The following is a 13,904-nucleotide window of genomic DNA, read 5'->3' on the forward strand; positions in this document are numbered from 1 at the left end:
TAAATCTGTGACAAGCGAAAGCCTTTTCTTTTTTTTTTAAAAGCAAAATTCCCTTACATTCCTACTCCTCCAGGACAGCCAACCCCTGCTTTAACAACCGTTAAATACTTCTGTAAAAATATTTAACTTACATCCATGCAGATTTTATGCCTCAGTGAGAGTTTGGGAGGTGTTTGGTGTGTAACACGGCGGCTGGCTGAATACTTGCAGAAAAGAAACACTATTTTCTGAGGACTGAAACGGCTTAAGGAGCGCCTGCGTGTTTTGCATACTTGTCGATTTGACTGTGGCCTTTCGAAACTAATTTACAAATTGTAGACGGCGAGTGAACACAGATATCCAGCTTGTCCCTCATAGCACATTGCCGCCATTCCTACATCTCCCCCTCCTGTATGTGCAGCTTAACTAAGAAGCGGAAATCGAGAAGTTTGACCCCGTTTCTTTGTCCTTTTAGAGTCTTTTAGAGTCGTCGACTGCGATTTTATTTCTTTCCATTCCTGCAATGTGTACAGCCTTTGTCAAAAATTTGGAGCCCAGGGGGTTTGCTTCTTAAGAGCACTGTCTGGTTCGTAATGCATCACCAGTGCTACAAATTTGCTGAAGGTAAGAAGATTTCTGGTCCTGCCTCCTCCAATGAGAACTACCACGAATATTACAGGAGTCCCACTGCGAGGCTTAGAAGCAAACCCCCTGGGCTCTAAACTTTTGACAAAGACTGTACATAGCGTACACAGTATGTACAAATGTGTACATCATAAAGATGGACGCATAAAGATACACACAGGGCCACAAAGCCCGCGGCATTCGGGGTAGTCTAAATAAGGTCAATTTGTCAAGGACCCTCTTCTCAAAAACAAACATCAAAGGAAAGGGACTATTATCCGTAATCATGACAAAGCAGCCGTCATGCAGGTAAAGCAACGGGGGTTTGGGTGAGCAAAAAAGTATATTACCTAAGGAACGTAAAGGTTTGGCGTTACACCTTGTAAACTGGCGACGCTGGAGTAGGATCCAGGTACACTTTAATAACTGCTGGAGATTTTGGAGGGGGACAGTGCCAGAAAATACGGACTTGGGAAGAACGCAGGGCGAGTGTTAACTAGCAGCTGAAAGAATTGGAAACGAAATTAGTGCTCAACTGGCCCAAACTTCCACTTCACTCTGGAGATGTTTGCCTGGTAGTCAACCTGGCAGAATTCAATCCCGGTGAGGGAGCAAAAAAAAAAAAAATGAAACGAAACAAATGCACACCAAGCCGCACGCTCGCCCTTCTCTCTCTCTCTCTCTCTCTCTCTCTCTCTCACACACACACACACACACACACACACACACACACACACACACACACACACACACACACACACACACACACACACGCACGCACGCACGCACGCACGCACGCACACACACACACACACACACACACACACACACACACACACACACACACTCTTTCAGAGGGTCGGTACCAGACTTCTGCACTTAAGAAAACTTCAGAAGGCCTTTGTTTGATGCTGAAGCTGGATCACGCCAGAGACCATGCACCAGGCACATGGGTAGTGGAATTTAGCTGCGCGGGCGAACGGAAAGCCGCAAGGAAGCCAGAAGTGAGTGCTTTTGATACGCACAGAGCAGCGTTGCAGTATAGAAACAGCCCCACGCGCACGTGAAGAGACCGCAAATGAAGAGGCTTTTCTAAAGAACGGCGACGACGCGGCCTGTACGCTCACGCGTGCCTTCAAGAGCTCATTTGCACCAGACAGGTATACGTTGAAACGGTCATCTGAAATACAACTAAGGCAAATTACCGCTGGGGTCGACTGTGGGCGGAGCGAGCCAAACACAAGAGGGTCAAACATCGAGGAAGAGCGAAAACGCTCTTCTCGTAGATTGGCTTTATGCTGAGCAAAACCTTGTCTAACGCGGTAAGCAATCCGCAGATAGGCAGCCGCATTTAAAGAGCAAGAGAGTGAAGAGGAAGGGCAGGTAGGTTAACCTGCAGGGAGATACGACCGGTTACATGGGGAGCGGCGTGGGATAAACCGTGCGAAGAAACAGCGCGCAATGCAGACAATTCGTGGGGGGGAGAGGGGGGGGGGGGGGGAGGAAAAGCTGCCCAGCGTGCTTATAAGCGGCCACTCAAGTTTGTTGACTAGAAGCCTCGCAGTAGTGCAATCGTGACTGTAGCAACACTTCGAAACGCCGAACAGTGCGTGATGTACGAGCTTAACGAATGCGAGCATTCGGCGAACTGCCCTGTGGAAGCCACGTTGGGCGGCCGATATATCAGGCAGGGAGAGCCACTCAAACCCGGCATGTGTGACAAGCGAATCGGGCGCTTTTCTCTCTTAATCGCCTATCCGCAGTGAGTAAGACAAAACGATACCCGGTGCATACTGTAGCGTGCGTGGCGGATTATGCGGAGGTTTGCTACACGGGCAACAACACAGGAAAACGGAACCATAAAGCCGGCGAGAACTCGGGCGCTCTTGTTGCGTGCATACATTGCGCGCCTGCCTGCATGTAACTCGCCGACATGAACCACAACACTGCACTCGCGCGAGGAGACTGTAAATGGAGGGTCGACTCGTAAAGAGGGGGGCCGGCACTGCGCGCGCGCGCTGCACGACAATCGCCGAAAGCCAGGCGCCTCGCTCGACTGACGCCCCCCACCCACCCCCTTCCGCCATTTCGGGCCGGCCACGAGCGAGACCTAAGAAAAGCAAGGCGAAACGCGTGGGCGCATAACAGGCGCGGCGCGTTAATCTGGCGGTTGTTAGACGCCTTCCTTTTACGACTAGAGGAGAAGAAGCGCGTGCCCAGTTCAGCATGCATCTTCTCTCCAACTTCCTTTTTCTTTCTTTTTTTTTTTCATTGCGCGTCTACAGATGCATCACTTTCCAGCCTCATCCAGTCGCCGGTCCTCCTCGCAAGCACGCCCCTTCTCCCTATCCCCTCTCGGTTTCCTCTCCCTGCCTGGTGTCCGAGCGAATGATGCCTCTCTTCACTGCGCGTGTGGCACAGAACAAGCGCGTTGCTGGGTGTTCTTCCTTCTTTCTTGGAGTCACTGGCACAAACCGCGTGCAACACGACAGTGCAATCGCAGAGTAATCGAACACTGCGACCGGAGAAGTAGACCTGTGCTCACTTCCCGGGTGCTCGCGGTTCGCAGCGTTTTCATGCGCCTATAGTTTAGAGGCCGGTGTCATCTATACGGGCGCTCACAGTAAGAGAGAAGCTTCTCAGAGACAAGCAGAAACAAAATTTCACGTGAAAAAAAAAAAAGCCACTACGCCGCCTACGCTTTGCTAGCAGAGAAAACTAACAAATATTCATATTTCAGTTTGTTTTCTTCGGATACCTTCCATCAAGCCACCCTTTCAAGTCTACGGAAGAGAGAGATCACCAGGCTGGACAAATTACAAATCTTAAACCTATTTGTGTGAAGACATCCCCTCCGGAATAAGCAGAACATATCTGCGAATTTTCCAGCATTGTCTTCGACTTTGTGCGCTTCCCTATAGAGAAACCTATAGAGAAAACGTACGCTCCCTATATAGAAGATGACACTTCGGGTTTAACTCGAATTTTAAGAAATCTGCACGGGGTGCAAAAAGCGGGTAATATCGGGTTTTAATCGAAAACGAGGTGCCCGAAAGATATTTAATTTGTGCCAAAAACTAGCGCAGCTTGACATCCGAAGTTGAAATGCTGCAGAGTAATAAACTAAATGCCTGCGTTTCCAAAAACACGCTGTGCGCATGACAGACTACTACTTTTGCAGAGTATGCCCACTGAACCGGTCTGGGAATCATCCGAATGCGTCTTGAAGCAGCAGCAGCACCAGGAAATTTCAGGAGGGTAATTAATCTCGCAGGGCGCTTCGTCGGCAGTCTTCATCGCTTCATTTGACATTGTACTTCGTTACTATTAAGTTGTTGCAAATGGAGCGTGTTTTTTCCCCTCATTTCACAATGCTTATTCAATACACGGCTTAATGAGGATGAGTTCGAAAAATACGTTTTAGAAGAGTTTGGGCTAGTTGGTTTTCTGACAAAGTATTCACGTTTTTAGCGTATACACGACAGCACGCAGTAAGATAGAGAGATAAGAGAATAAAAGAAATAAAGAAAGAGAGAAAGGAAGAAAGACAGAAAGAAAGAGAGAAAGGAAGAAAGAAAGAAAGACAAACACGGGCGAAAGATAAACACAGTGCCCGTGCTTGTATTCCTTCCTTCCTTCCTTCCTTCCTTCCTTTTCCCTTTCTTTCTTTCTTTCTTTCTTTCTTTCGTTCTCTCTTTCGTTCTCTCTTTCTTTCTTTCTTTCTTTCTTTCTTTCTTTCTTTATTTATTTCTTTCCTTCTTTCTTTCTTCCTTCCTTTCTTTCTTTCTTTCTTTCCTTCTTTCTTTCTTTCTTTCTTTCTTTCTTTCTTTCTTTCGTTCTCTCTTTCGTTCTCTCTTTCTTTCTTTCTTTCTTTCTTTCTTTCTTTCTTTCTTTCTTTCTTTCTTTCTTTCTTTCCTTCTTCCTTTCTTTCTTTCTTCCTCTCTTTCTTCCTTTCTTTCCTTCTTTCTTTCTTCCTTTCCTTCTTTCTTTCTTTCTTTCTTTCTTTCTTTCTTTCTTTCGTTCTCTCTTTCGTTCTTTCTTTCTTTCTTTCTTTCTTTATTTATTTCTTTCCTTCTTTCTTTCTTTCTTCCTTCCTTTCTTTCTTTCTTTCTTTCTTTCCTTCTTCCTTTCTTTCTTTCTTCCTCTCTTTCTTCCTTTCTTTCCTTCTTTCTTTCTTCCTTTCCTTCTTTCTTTCTTTCTTTCTTTCTTTCTTTCTTTCGTTCTCTCTTTCGTTCTCTCTTTCTTTCTTTCTTTCTTTCTTTCTTTCTTTATTTATTTATTTCTTTCCTTCTTTCTTTCTTTCTTCCTTCCTTTCTTTCTTTCTTTCTTTCTTTCTTTCCTTCTTCCTTTCCTTCTTTCTTCCTCTCTTTCTTCCTTTCTTTCCTTCTTTCTTTCTTCCTTTCCTTCTTTCTTTCTTTCTTTCTTTCTTTCTTTCTTTCGTTCTCTCTTTCTTTCTTTCTTTCTTTCTTTATTTATTTATTTCTTTCCTTCTTTCTTTCTTTCTTTCTTCCTTCCTTTCTTTCTTTCTTTCTTTCTTTCTTTCCTTCTTCCTTTCTTTCTTTCTTCCTCTCTTTCTTCCTTTCTTTCCTTCTTTCTTTCTTCCTTTCCTTCTTTCTTTCTTTCTTTCTTCCTTTCTTTCTTCCTTTCTTTCTTTCTTTCTTTCTTTCTTTCTTTCTGTGTCCTGTCGTGTTAGCGCTAAAAAATGAATACCTACGTTTTAGAAGCTAGACAAGGATAAGGATACTGACCAGACGTCTTAATGGCATCATTGCATAAACCACTCTCGCGATAACGACGTCCTGTTCCAAGGATCTTGTGCTTTTAAAACGGCCGCTGTGGTGTTGGCTGAACGTTACCGCAAAGGCAACGATATATTTGAGAGACAGGCAGGCAGACTGGTCTTACACGGACGCGGAAAGTGCTGCGTAGGTGCCTGGTAATGTACGCGACGAAATAATTGGAATAGACTAAAAAAAAAAAAGAAATGCGATTTTGCTGTTTTTTCGACGAGACCTGCCATCCGCGTGTTGTTTTCGCTAAACTATCGAAAAGCAGGGCATTTTATTTTGTTCCTCATGAAAATGAGCGCTTATAGTAAACTGTCTTTAGCTGCTACTGCTGCAGAAAAAGAAAGTAATAATGACTCCAAAATAACGCGAATTACGTAAATTTTTCTGGAATACCGTTAGGACTGATGCTTGGGCGAGTTGGTATGCCATGTTCAAGAAGAACAGCGCGAAAAGACAAGGACCACAGGAAGCGCTCGTCTTTGTGTATCTTCCTGTGGTCCTTGCCTTTTCGCGCTGTTCTTCTTGAACTTGTGGAATAACCCGATCTACACCATAATTTTTTTTTTTTTTTGCTATTGCATGAGTGTGGCTTATTTTGTTGTGTTAGGGTCGTTGAGTCTTCTCAGAAACCTGATGTATTGTGAGTTGTCAAAAGAATGAAAGGAACCGGGTTGTGCGACCAAAGATCCCTGGACGTGTATTTTAATAGGCAATCTCTCGCACGTTCTTGCATAATGCAGCCCATCTCGCCACATGAGTAACACAAAAAAGCAGAACGCTGACGCTCCAAGGTGTAAACATCATCTCACCTATATGATGACCAACGACGTGTTTGCCCACGCATGAAAAAAAAAAAAAAACGGCATAGCACAGTAAGCGTGTAAAATTTGGTTGCCTTCGCATGTGACAAACATAAGAAAAGCGTTTTCCATGTGTACAGGCTTTATTCCCAAGCGTTAAAAAACATGCGTGTAACAGACACCGAAGCACACGCTATCCGAGCATCGGCGCTTTCAGAGCGTACAGTAAATGGTACCATCTCTGCCAAAAGTAGCCAGGATGCATGGTTAACTTTTCACTCGTACAGTGGAGCCCTTACGGCTCCACTGCGGCCGTGCGCAGAATAAGTTATATCCCAATCATTCCACTGCTTTCCTCGCACAAGTTGTCCGTTGTAATACAGCACGTGAAATATTAGTGAGCCATGCCAACATGCTCAAGCCGAGTTTTTTCTATATTCCGAGTCAGCGCGGAAGCTTTCGCAAATAGATTTAGACGGGCTTATTAACGTTAGAATTGTATTTTTGATACATCCCTAATCCACCAGCACTGTCACTACTATCTACGTGACTTTCTGCAAGTGATGACAAAGGCACGTCACAGATGCTTGCTTCATACGCCAAATCAAGTGTGCACCAAAGGAACCTACCAGAGAGAACTGAATTACTACTTTGTAATCTCTCGCAGTCAGCGGTGACTAAAGCTCATAACTCAGACGCGGATCGTTACTTGGACTACTACTACTCCTGATTACCTTCCTTTGCCTGATACGCACACGGTAACATTAATCAGCACGGTGATTACGGCGTTGCCCTTTCAACCATCAATAACGGGGACCATACCGAGTCCTTTCGGTTGGACCTAGCTAATCGATGCAGTATGGATAAATGCACACACCACGAACAAATGAGGAGCCTCACGTCTGTCTCAAATTAGCAGACATTACGCTCTTATTATGCCACGCACGTGTACGTAACGAGGACTCGTGGCATTAGAAGACATTAGGAATTCCACTGTGCCGTGTGCGAGCACATGCACGTCGCTTTTTTCTGCCCTCATCCCCACCCTTCGCTGCTCCTTTTCTTCACCTCGATCCCTTTCTTGAGCGCAAGGCAGCAGGCTACACACAGAATGCTGGCTCTGACCTTCATGTAAATACGTTCTCTATTCTTGTTTTTCTTAAAATATTCGAGTCTCGCATAGGTATTTCAGTAAATGAAACATTGAAGCTGGTTATGAACACACAGTCAATGCTGGTTCGCAGTTGGCCTGCACACACCATACCTTTCCCAGTGCTTTACCTTTCGAAAATGCATTCGAAGTGCTGACATTCCGTGGGACATGCTCAAACTTAGAGTGCGAAAACAATAAGCTTGAATATAAGCCGAGAAAAACCTGAAAATATGTGTGCGTCTGTTTTCAACCACATATTTCACAAAAATAACATAAATGGCTCAAAAACTAAGAATTCACGCGCGGTGCAGGCTTCCACGCTAACGAAATTTCTGTCTTAAAAAATACATTTATGCCCAATTAATTATTTTCTTCATTATTCGAAGCTGTTTCTGCAACGCAAACTCAGCTACAGCATCCTCTAGTAAAACATCCCACCGCGTGACAGAAGAAAAAAGCTATGGCGGAAGACAGCACTTCCTAGGCGCACGTAGAACTTCGTGACGTCCAGCCTTGTCCCTTGTTTTCAAAAATCAATCTTTTTTTTTTCTAGGCATGAAATGGCCCTATCAATCTGTCCAGCAGGGATTTAAAATGTAGCCGGTATCACTGAATTTGTGAAGACAGCTCTAGACGCCGAGCAAAAAGGCTTGAAAAATCACGTACACTTTCGTGGACGCGGTGCCGCAAGGGGATAATATCGCTTTCAATTTTAATTTTTGAAGTTTTTCGTAAAAATGAGAACAGTCGCCAACATTTTGAAATTGTTAATACCAAAACAGAATAACAGCTGTGAAAGGTTTTTTTTTTTTCCTCACATGTAATACTTTGTCAAAAATTCGTCAGGCCTGCATGTTAGGCTGTGACTTCCCCGCATGCTTACCGACTTGGCATACTGACGTCATTTTCTTGTTACTCTCTTTTCTCCTTCATCTTTATATCCCCTCGCCCCTTTTCCCCAGTGCTGGGTAGCAAACCGGTTTCTTCTTCCGGTTAACCGACCAGCCTCTCCATTAAAATTTAAAGTTTAAAGTTTAAAATTTAAAGGAATTTGAGACACATTTCAAAATAACGCCTTCACAGCTACACCTGTGCATTCCGGATGTTGCGAAAGTGCTCAGTGATCTTATTAGTCAGATATAACAACAATAATAAAAGATAGCGGCTCAGGGAGATACAATAAAGAGCGCGGCTGTAGACCCGAACGCGGAGGGCTTCCTTCGGCTGCTTGCGCTATGCGTACAAGATGAAGCCTCGCAGGTTGCGCCCACCTCCATGCTTCCCGCCACAACTAGCCGCCATGAAAGAGCAAGGACCTCCCTCGGATCGGGGGCGAAATACGGCCCCTTTGCCCTCGTGTGGGAGCGCGCATCAATGGAGCATCAGACCAGCTGGAAACGCTGGCTGGCCAACTATGTGCAGCGAAACAGCGATACCATAGCGATAGAAGAGAGGTTGAGGATTGAACGGGGGAGGTACGATGTGTACGGGTGGCGCCTCAACAAACCGACCGAAGCTGGGGAGTAGTTTGCTGCTTCAAATGATCTTGCGCCAGTGAGCAGGAGTATCGCGCGTTTCTGGTAATTGCATTAACCTAAGATGACACAGCCATGGCCTTTCTCCGTTGACGATAATGCGGTCAGTCTCGCCTGTGGTCAGATGCATTAAACTTGATGCACGCCTCAGATTTGGGATGTGAAGAAAAAAAAAATAAAGCTGAACAGGTGAGCGAATGCACCGGCTGTCAATAATTAACTGTGCGTAAGCGTATAAATAAATAACTGCAAGCGTTATTTATTGAGTAAACGGCAAGAACGGCGAAAACCAGACACCCACTGCACTCCTGGTCACCCGATGACTGACGAGATATATTGATGCTCACCTGAAATGCTGTATAAAGGACAGCTTTCTAAGCACGCATGAATCTTTCCCCGGGTGAATTTTGTTTCGAATTATCAAGCTCTAAGCTGCGCTCCCACGCAACACATAGCATAAGAGCGAAATTCCGGGACGTGCCATTAAAATAACGGTGACGTGTACAAAATGCGCGCTGTATTAATTTAAATCCACCCCTCCGCCAACAGAGAGTGAGACAGAGAGAATAATTTTACGGAAGAGCGCAGAGAAGCGCTCACAATTCAGCTGAAACCGACACAACGCAGTATAGAAGTCGGCGAGAGATGAAATAAAACAAAGCGCAGCACGTCGTTTCAAGGCGCTCCTCCTTCCCTTCCGATCGAGGCTTGACGACACACAAGAAGAGCGAAAGGCTTTGACAGCTGTGCGGCTATAAAAACCGGAAGGATTGCGGATGGTGCGCAGCCGTAATGCAGGCCCGGAAGCGAAAGGACAAACTCGCGCCGAATGCACGCGCAAAATAGGCCGAAAGGCCCAAAGGAAAGACGCGACACGCACAGTTAGGCGCGCAGAGCACACAGCTGTGCTTGTTGTGTGCTTTCGTTCCGCCAACGTATTGTTCGGAGCATATCCAAGCAGCCCTGTACCTATGGCCGCTAGCCCAAGCTCTTCTGAGCCCCGGAAGAGCGCGCTATGCGTCCACTGCGCTGCGCGGGCCTGCACGATGGACCGGCGAGCAGGATAGTAGTCTTCGGGACTGCACCTCTTTACGGCCGCATCGTAAATGGCGTTTCTACATGACCAATCGGTTACAGACTTCTCTGCCTTCCGTTCGTCTTCGCTACGCGTTACGCCAGTCGGTCTTACGACGGCGGATGTATGAACGCGCCTGTGTCTTTTCGTCCCGCACTTGCACGTTCCCAAAATCTGTGCGCTGCCAGGTTTTTCGTCTAACACAAGGTGTGCCCGCCGCGGTGGCTTAGTGGCTATGGCGATCGGCTGCTCAGCCGAAGGACGCGGGGTCCAATCCCTGCCGCGGCGGCCGTATTTCGATGGAGGCGAAACGCAAAAGGCGCCCGTGTGCTGCGCGACGTCAGTGCACGTTAAAGAAGCTCAGCTGGTCGAAATTAATTCGGAAATGTCCACTACGGCGACTCTCATAGCCCACGTGCAGGTTTGAGACACTGAGCTCCACATACCATACCGTACCACGTATCGTACACAAGTGTAAATTGTACAGCAAACGAGGAGGTTTATTTTCGAAAGACTGATTACGAACGTTATCCACTCGCGTGAATTGTAAGCTTTAAACAATCCGTAAATCAGTTCTGACTAAGTTTCTAGGTTGCATGGCAACAGCTTGGGCGCATGGAGGACCGCGCAGTGAACGGCTTCGGAATTGCATAGAGCGTGGGTGGATCGAGGAGGGAGGCCACGGTATGGCGCGGCGACCATCCCCGTGAGCGAAAAGTCATCTCGTAGAAAGTCTCGGTGCTCTTCGCATTAACGAAAGAAAAAAACACAGCGAAAATAAAACTGCACCCATACTATTTTGCGAGTCCCTCCGATAGTTGACCATTTTTCCACCTCTGACTGAGAGCTACCACGTGCTGTCAGAGCGCTAAATTCCGCTCTAGATGGTCAGTTTCACGTGACGCTCCCATAAAGATGTAATCAAAGCCGAAAACTGAATCCAGAATTCCATACGAACATGAAGTTCACAGAGTAGAGCTATACAGCTTGCAAGAATTGCGGACTTCAAACATTCGCTTTAAAAGAACTTACAAGTTACAATTTGCAGGGCAATTCTAAGGAAGGCGAGTGGCACCCTATAGAGTGGTTCTGGTTGTTGCACTGATAGCGTTCGACAGCCCACTGGTACATGCAGCTTTTTCTAAATTCTCAGGCTTTCCACCACATTATGACTTCCTAAAGAGACACTGAGGACGGACGAACTGAAGTTGGTATGTATCGATAGACTGCCGCATTTTAACGACAAGGACGCTAACTTCACTGAAAACTGAACTTTTATTAGCTAGAAATGGCAAAAAAATGAAATACAGGATGAAGCGCAAGTAAACTGCTCTGCGTCGACACAAGCCTTCGCGGATCTGGAGGCTACGCTGCACTGTCACGCACTGCAAAACGGCGATCACGGAGTCCTCTTCGGTGAAGATGTCCGGAGTTTCGATTTAGCAGCGGGAAAAATTTTAAACGCAATTTTATCACCGATTAATGAGTATTTTGCTGTCGTATAAACATGAGCATACCCAGGAGGAACCATGGAATCGTTTTTTACCAAGAGCCAAACTTGGACAGAGTTATCCTCGCTGTCCCTTGAACGAACACAGTAGCAGCTGCCAGTACTGGGGGAGCGAATAATTGGACTACGTTATGCCTGAACCAAAATGACAAGATGTCTAGCACACAGAAATCGTAAAATAAAATTATGCTTATATTTTTGTTGACTACCACAACGCAGAGTGACGTGACGTTAGCTGTGACAAATGTTGCGACAACTGAACCCGAAATCCCGGCATGCGAAATACGCTTTTGGCTCATTATTACAAAAATAGTGGCAATAAAGACCCGGGCCTAACATGATCTTACTTATAAAATTATTTTAGAAATATTATCTTCACTAGTTTCACAACAAACCGATTTACTGCTGCAGACATTCGATGGCAGTCCAGGGCACAATTAAAAATCCTGACGACAATATAATTACTCCGAAGTCCTGTTGTTGATGGCTACAATAACTGATAATTGCGATTTTAACCGAGACGTTAATGCATAATCACACGTTGCCAGTTAAAGATATAAAAATTTGATCTCGCTCTCACTCTAAAACAGTGTAATTCACGGGATACTACGGAAGCTACGCATGAAAACGACCTTAACTTTTTGTGCCAAGTGCTATGAGTATTTTCAATTGTTTCAATGTGGAAACGCATCAACAGTCGACATTCTGAGTTAGTTATTCTGTATTATACATGATATAGAATTCGTATAAAATACATCGGTTATTATATGTTAAGGTTCTCATAGAGCGCGTCACTGTGAGGGCCATGCGTTGACTGCGTTAATATAACATAGGACCAAACTCGGCCCAGTCCACCGAGCCCGTTGTTACGCAGTGAATGCGTTGCATGTAAAAAAAAACAAACAAAAACAATAAACAGCACTCTGAATTAGAGTTACGTTATGTGCACTTGACTTGAACCCTTGCTACATTTACCGCCATCGCTTCCTCAGCTATCCTACGTTCGAAGCAGGCACTTGCTGATGTATGTCACAGCATAGTTCTCACAGGAGCCCGACTACAAACAAAACAGGCTGTACGAATAACTAATAACTACCCTTGAAGGCAGTTTTATGGTTGCTGCCAGGTAGCCGCATATATTCACCAACTAGCCCAAACTTCTGCTTTGTTATAGGTAGCCGCTATAAGAGGTGCCACTTTTGTGAAAAAAAAATGAACCGTCGAAAACAAGAAGAAACAGCGAGGTCTTTCTTTTCCGCCAGCGATCAAGTGCTCACAGATCTTTCGTGTTTTTTTTTTTCACTGGGCGCGTGACTCTTCCGGGAAGGAGCCCGATCGATGCCAGGCGCGCTCGGCAGGCCCCTTCTTGATAAAGCAGCGCCCAGGGGACAGGAGGCGGTATATTTTCAGCGCAGCGCAAAAGATGCACGGCTTTCGTGGCTCGTGGGGGAGCCCGATTTATACGTCCAAGATTTTTTTCTTTTTTTCCGCCGGTATCGTGATCAGGCCGCAGACGGGTGAACACCGCACAAACGAAAGGATCAACTCCTATAGGCTCTCAGAAGAGGCAGCAGTTTGCAGAGCAGTGAAAACGCGTCGGTCATTACCGAATGGCCCACGTTTCAGCGCCTTATCGCGAATCTGCTTTTCGTGTATTTGTACTCCGAAAGTTCTGTGCCTCGGGCAGAGCAAATTACCTGCTTGCCTTTCCTCGAGGAGGCCCAGCTTCGAGTGATGGGCCAAGTTAGGCTTCGAGCTAGCGGTCGTTGACGCGCAGCGATGCGCTGCGCTGGCGCATGCCCGGAAGGCTTCCGTAAACTCCCGTTTTCTTCTTCTTTCAATCGGTGTCGGTGGGAACAGGAAACGATCCCTGTGGTTTTAATAATTAAAATGCGGTCACTACCCGACGCGAATAATGTAGAGTTTTAGCACCGCCGTACCGTAAACAAGGTAGCTGCGGTAACTGCTACCGTACGGCAAATGTTTATGGTTTATGGTTTACAAGGGGTTTAACGTCCCAAAGCGACTCAGGCTATGAGGGACGCCGTAGTGAAGGGCTCCGGAAATTTCGACCACCTGGGGTTCTTTAACGTGCACTGACATCGCACAGCACACGGACCTCTGGAATTTCGCTTCCACCGAAATTCGGCCGCCGCGGCCGTGATCGAACCCGCGTCTTTCGGGAAAGGAGCCGAGCGCCGTAACCACTGAGCCACCACAGCGGGGTACGAGCTAGGCATGCCTGGCAACGGTAGCAACGGCAACGCGTTACCGTATTTGCCGTACGACTGCCGGGCGGAGCTGAAACTACCTAATAATAATGAACAAAAAAAATACACGAGGAAAAGTCTCCGAACGGAAATTAAACCTCTAACGAGCTCCCAATAATGCCCTGAGATCACGTATGGAACTAAGGATTCATGTCACACATTTGTGTA

The 13,904-nt window shown here is 46.1% G+C and overlaps 1 protein-coding gene across 4 annotated transcripts in view; it reads right to left on the reverse strand.

The window, feature by feature from the left end:
• The window catches only part of LOC149354866 (rap guanine nucleotide exchange factor 6-like), a 602,352-nt gene that overhangs the window by 319,683 nt on the left and 268,765 nt on the right, over positions 1 to 13,904 (reverse strand). The window lies entirely within an intron of this gene.

Source organism: Amblyomma mixtum, chromosome 3 (genome assembly GCF_055824585.1).
Source record: "Amblyomma mixtum isolate Tamu chromosome 3, ASM5582458v1, whole genome shotgun sequence".
NCBI classification, from domain to species: domain Eukaryota; kingdom Metazoa; phylum Arthropoda; class Arachnida; order Ixodida; family Ixodidae; genus Amblyomma; species Amblyomma mixtum.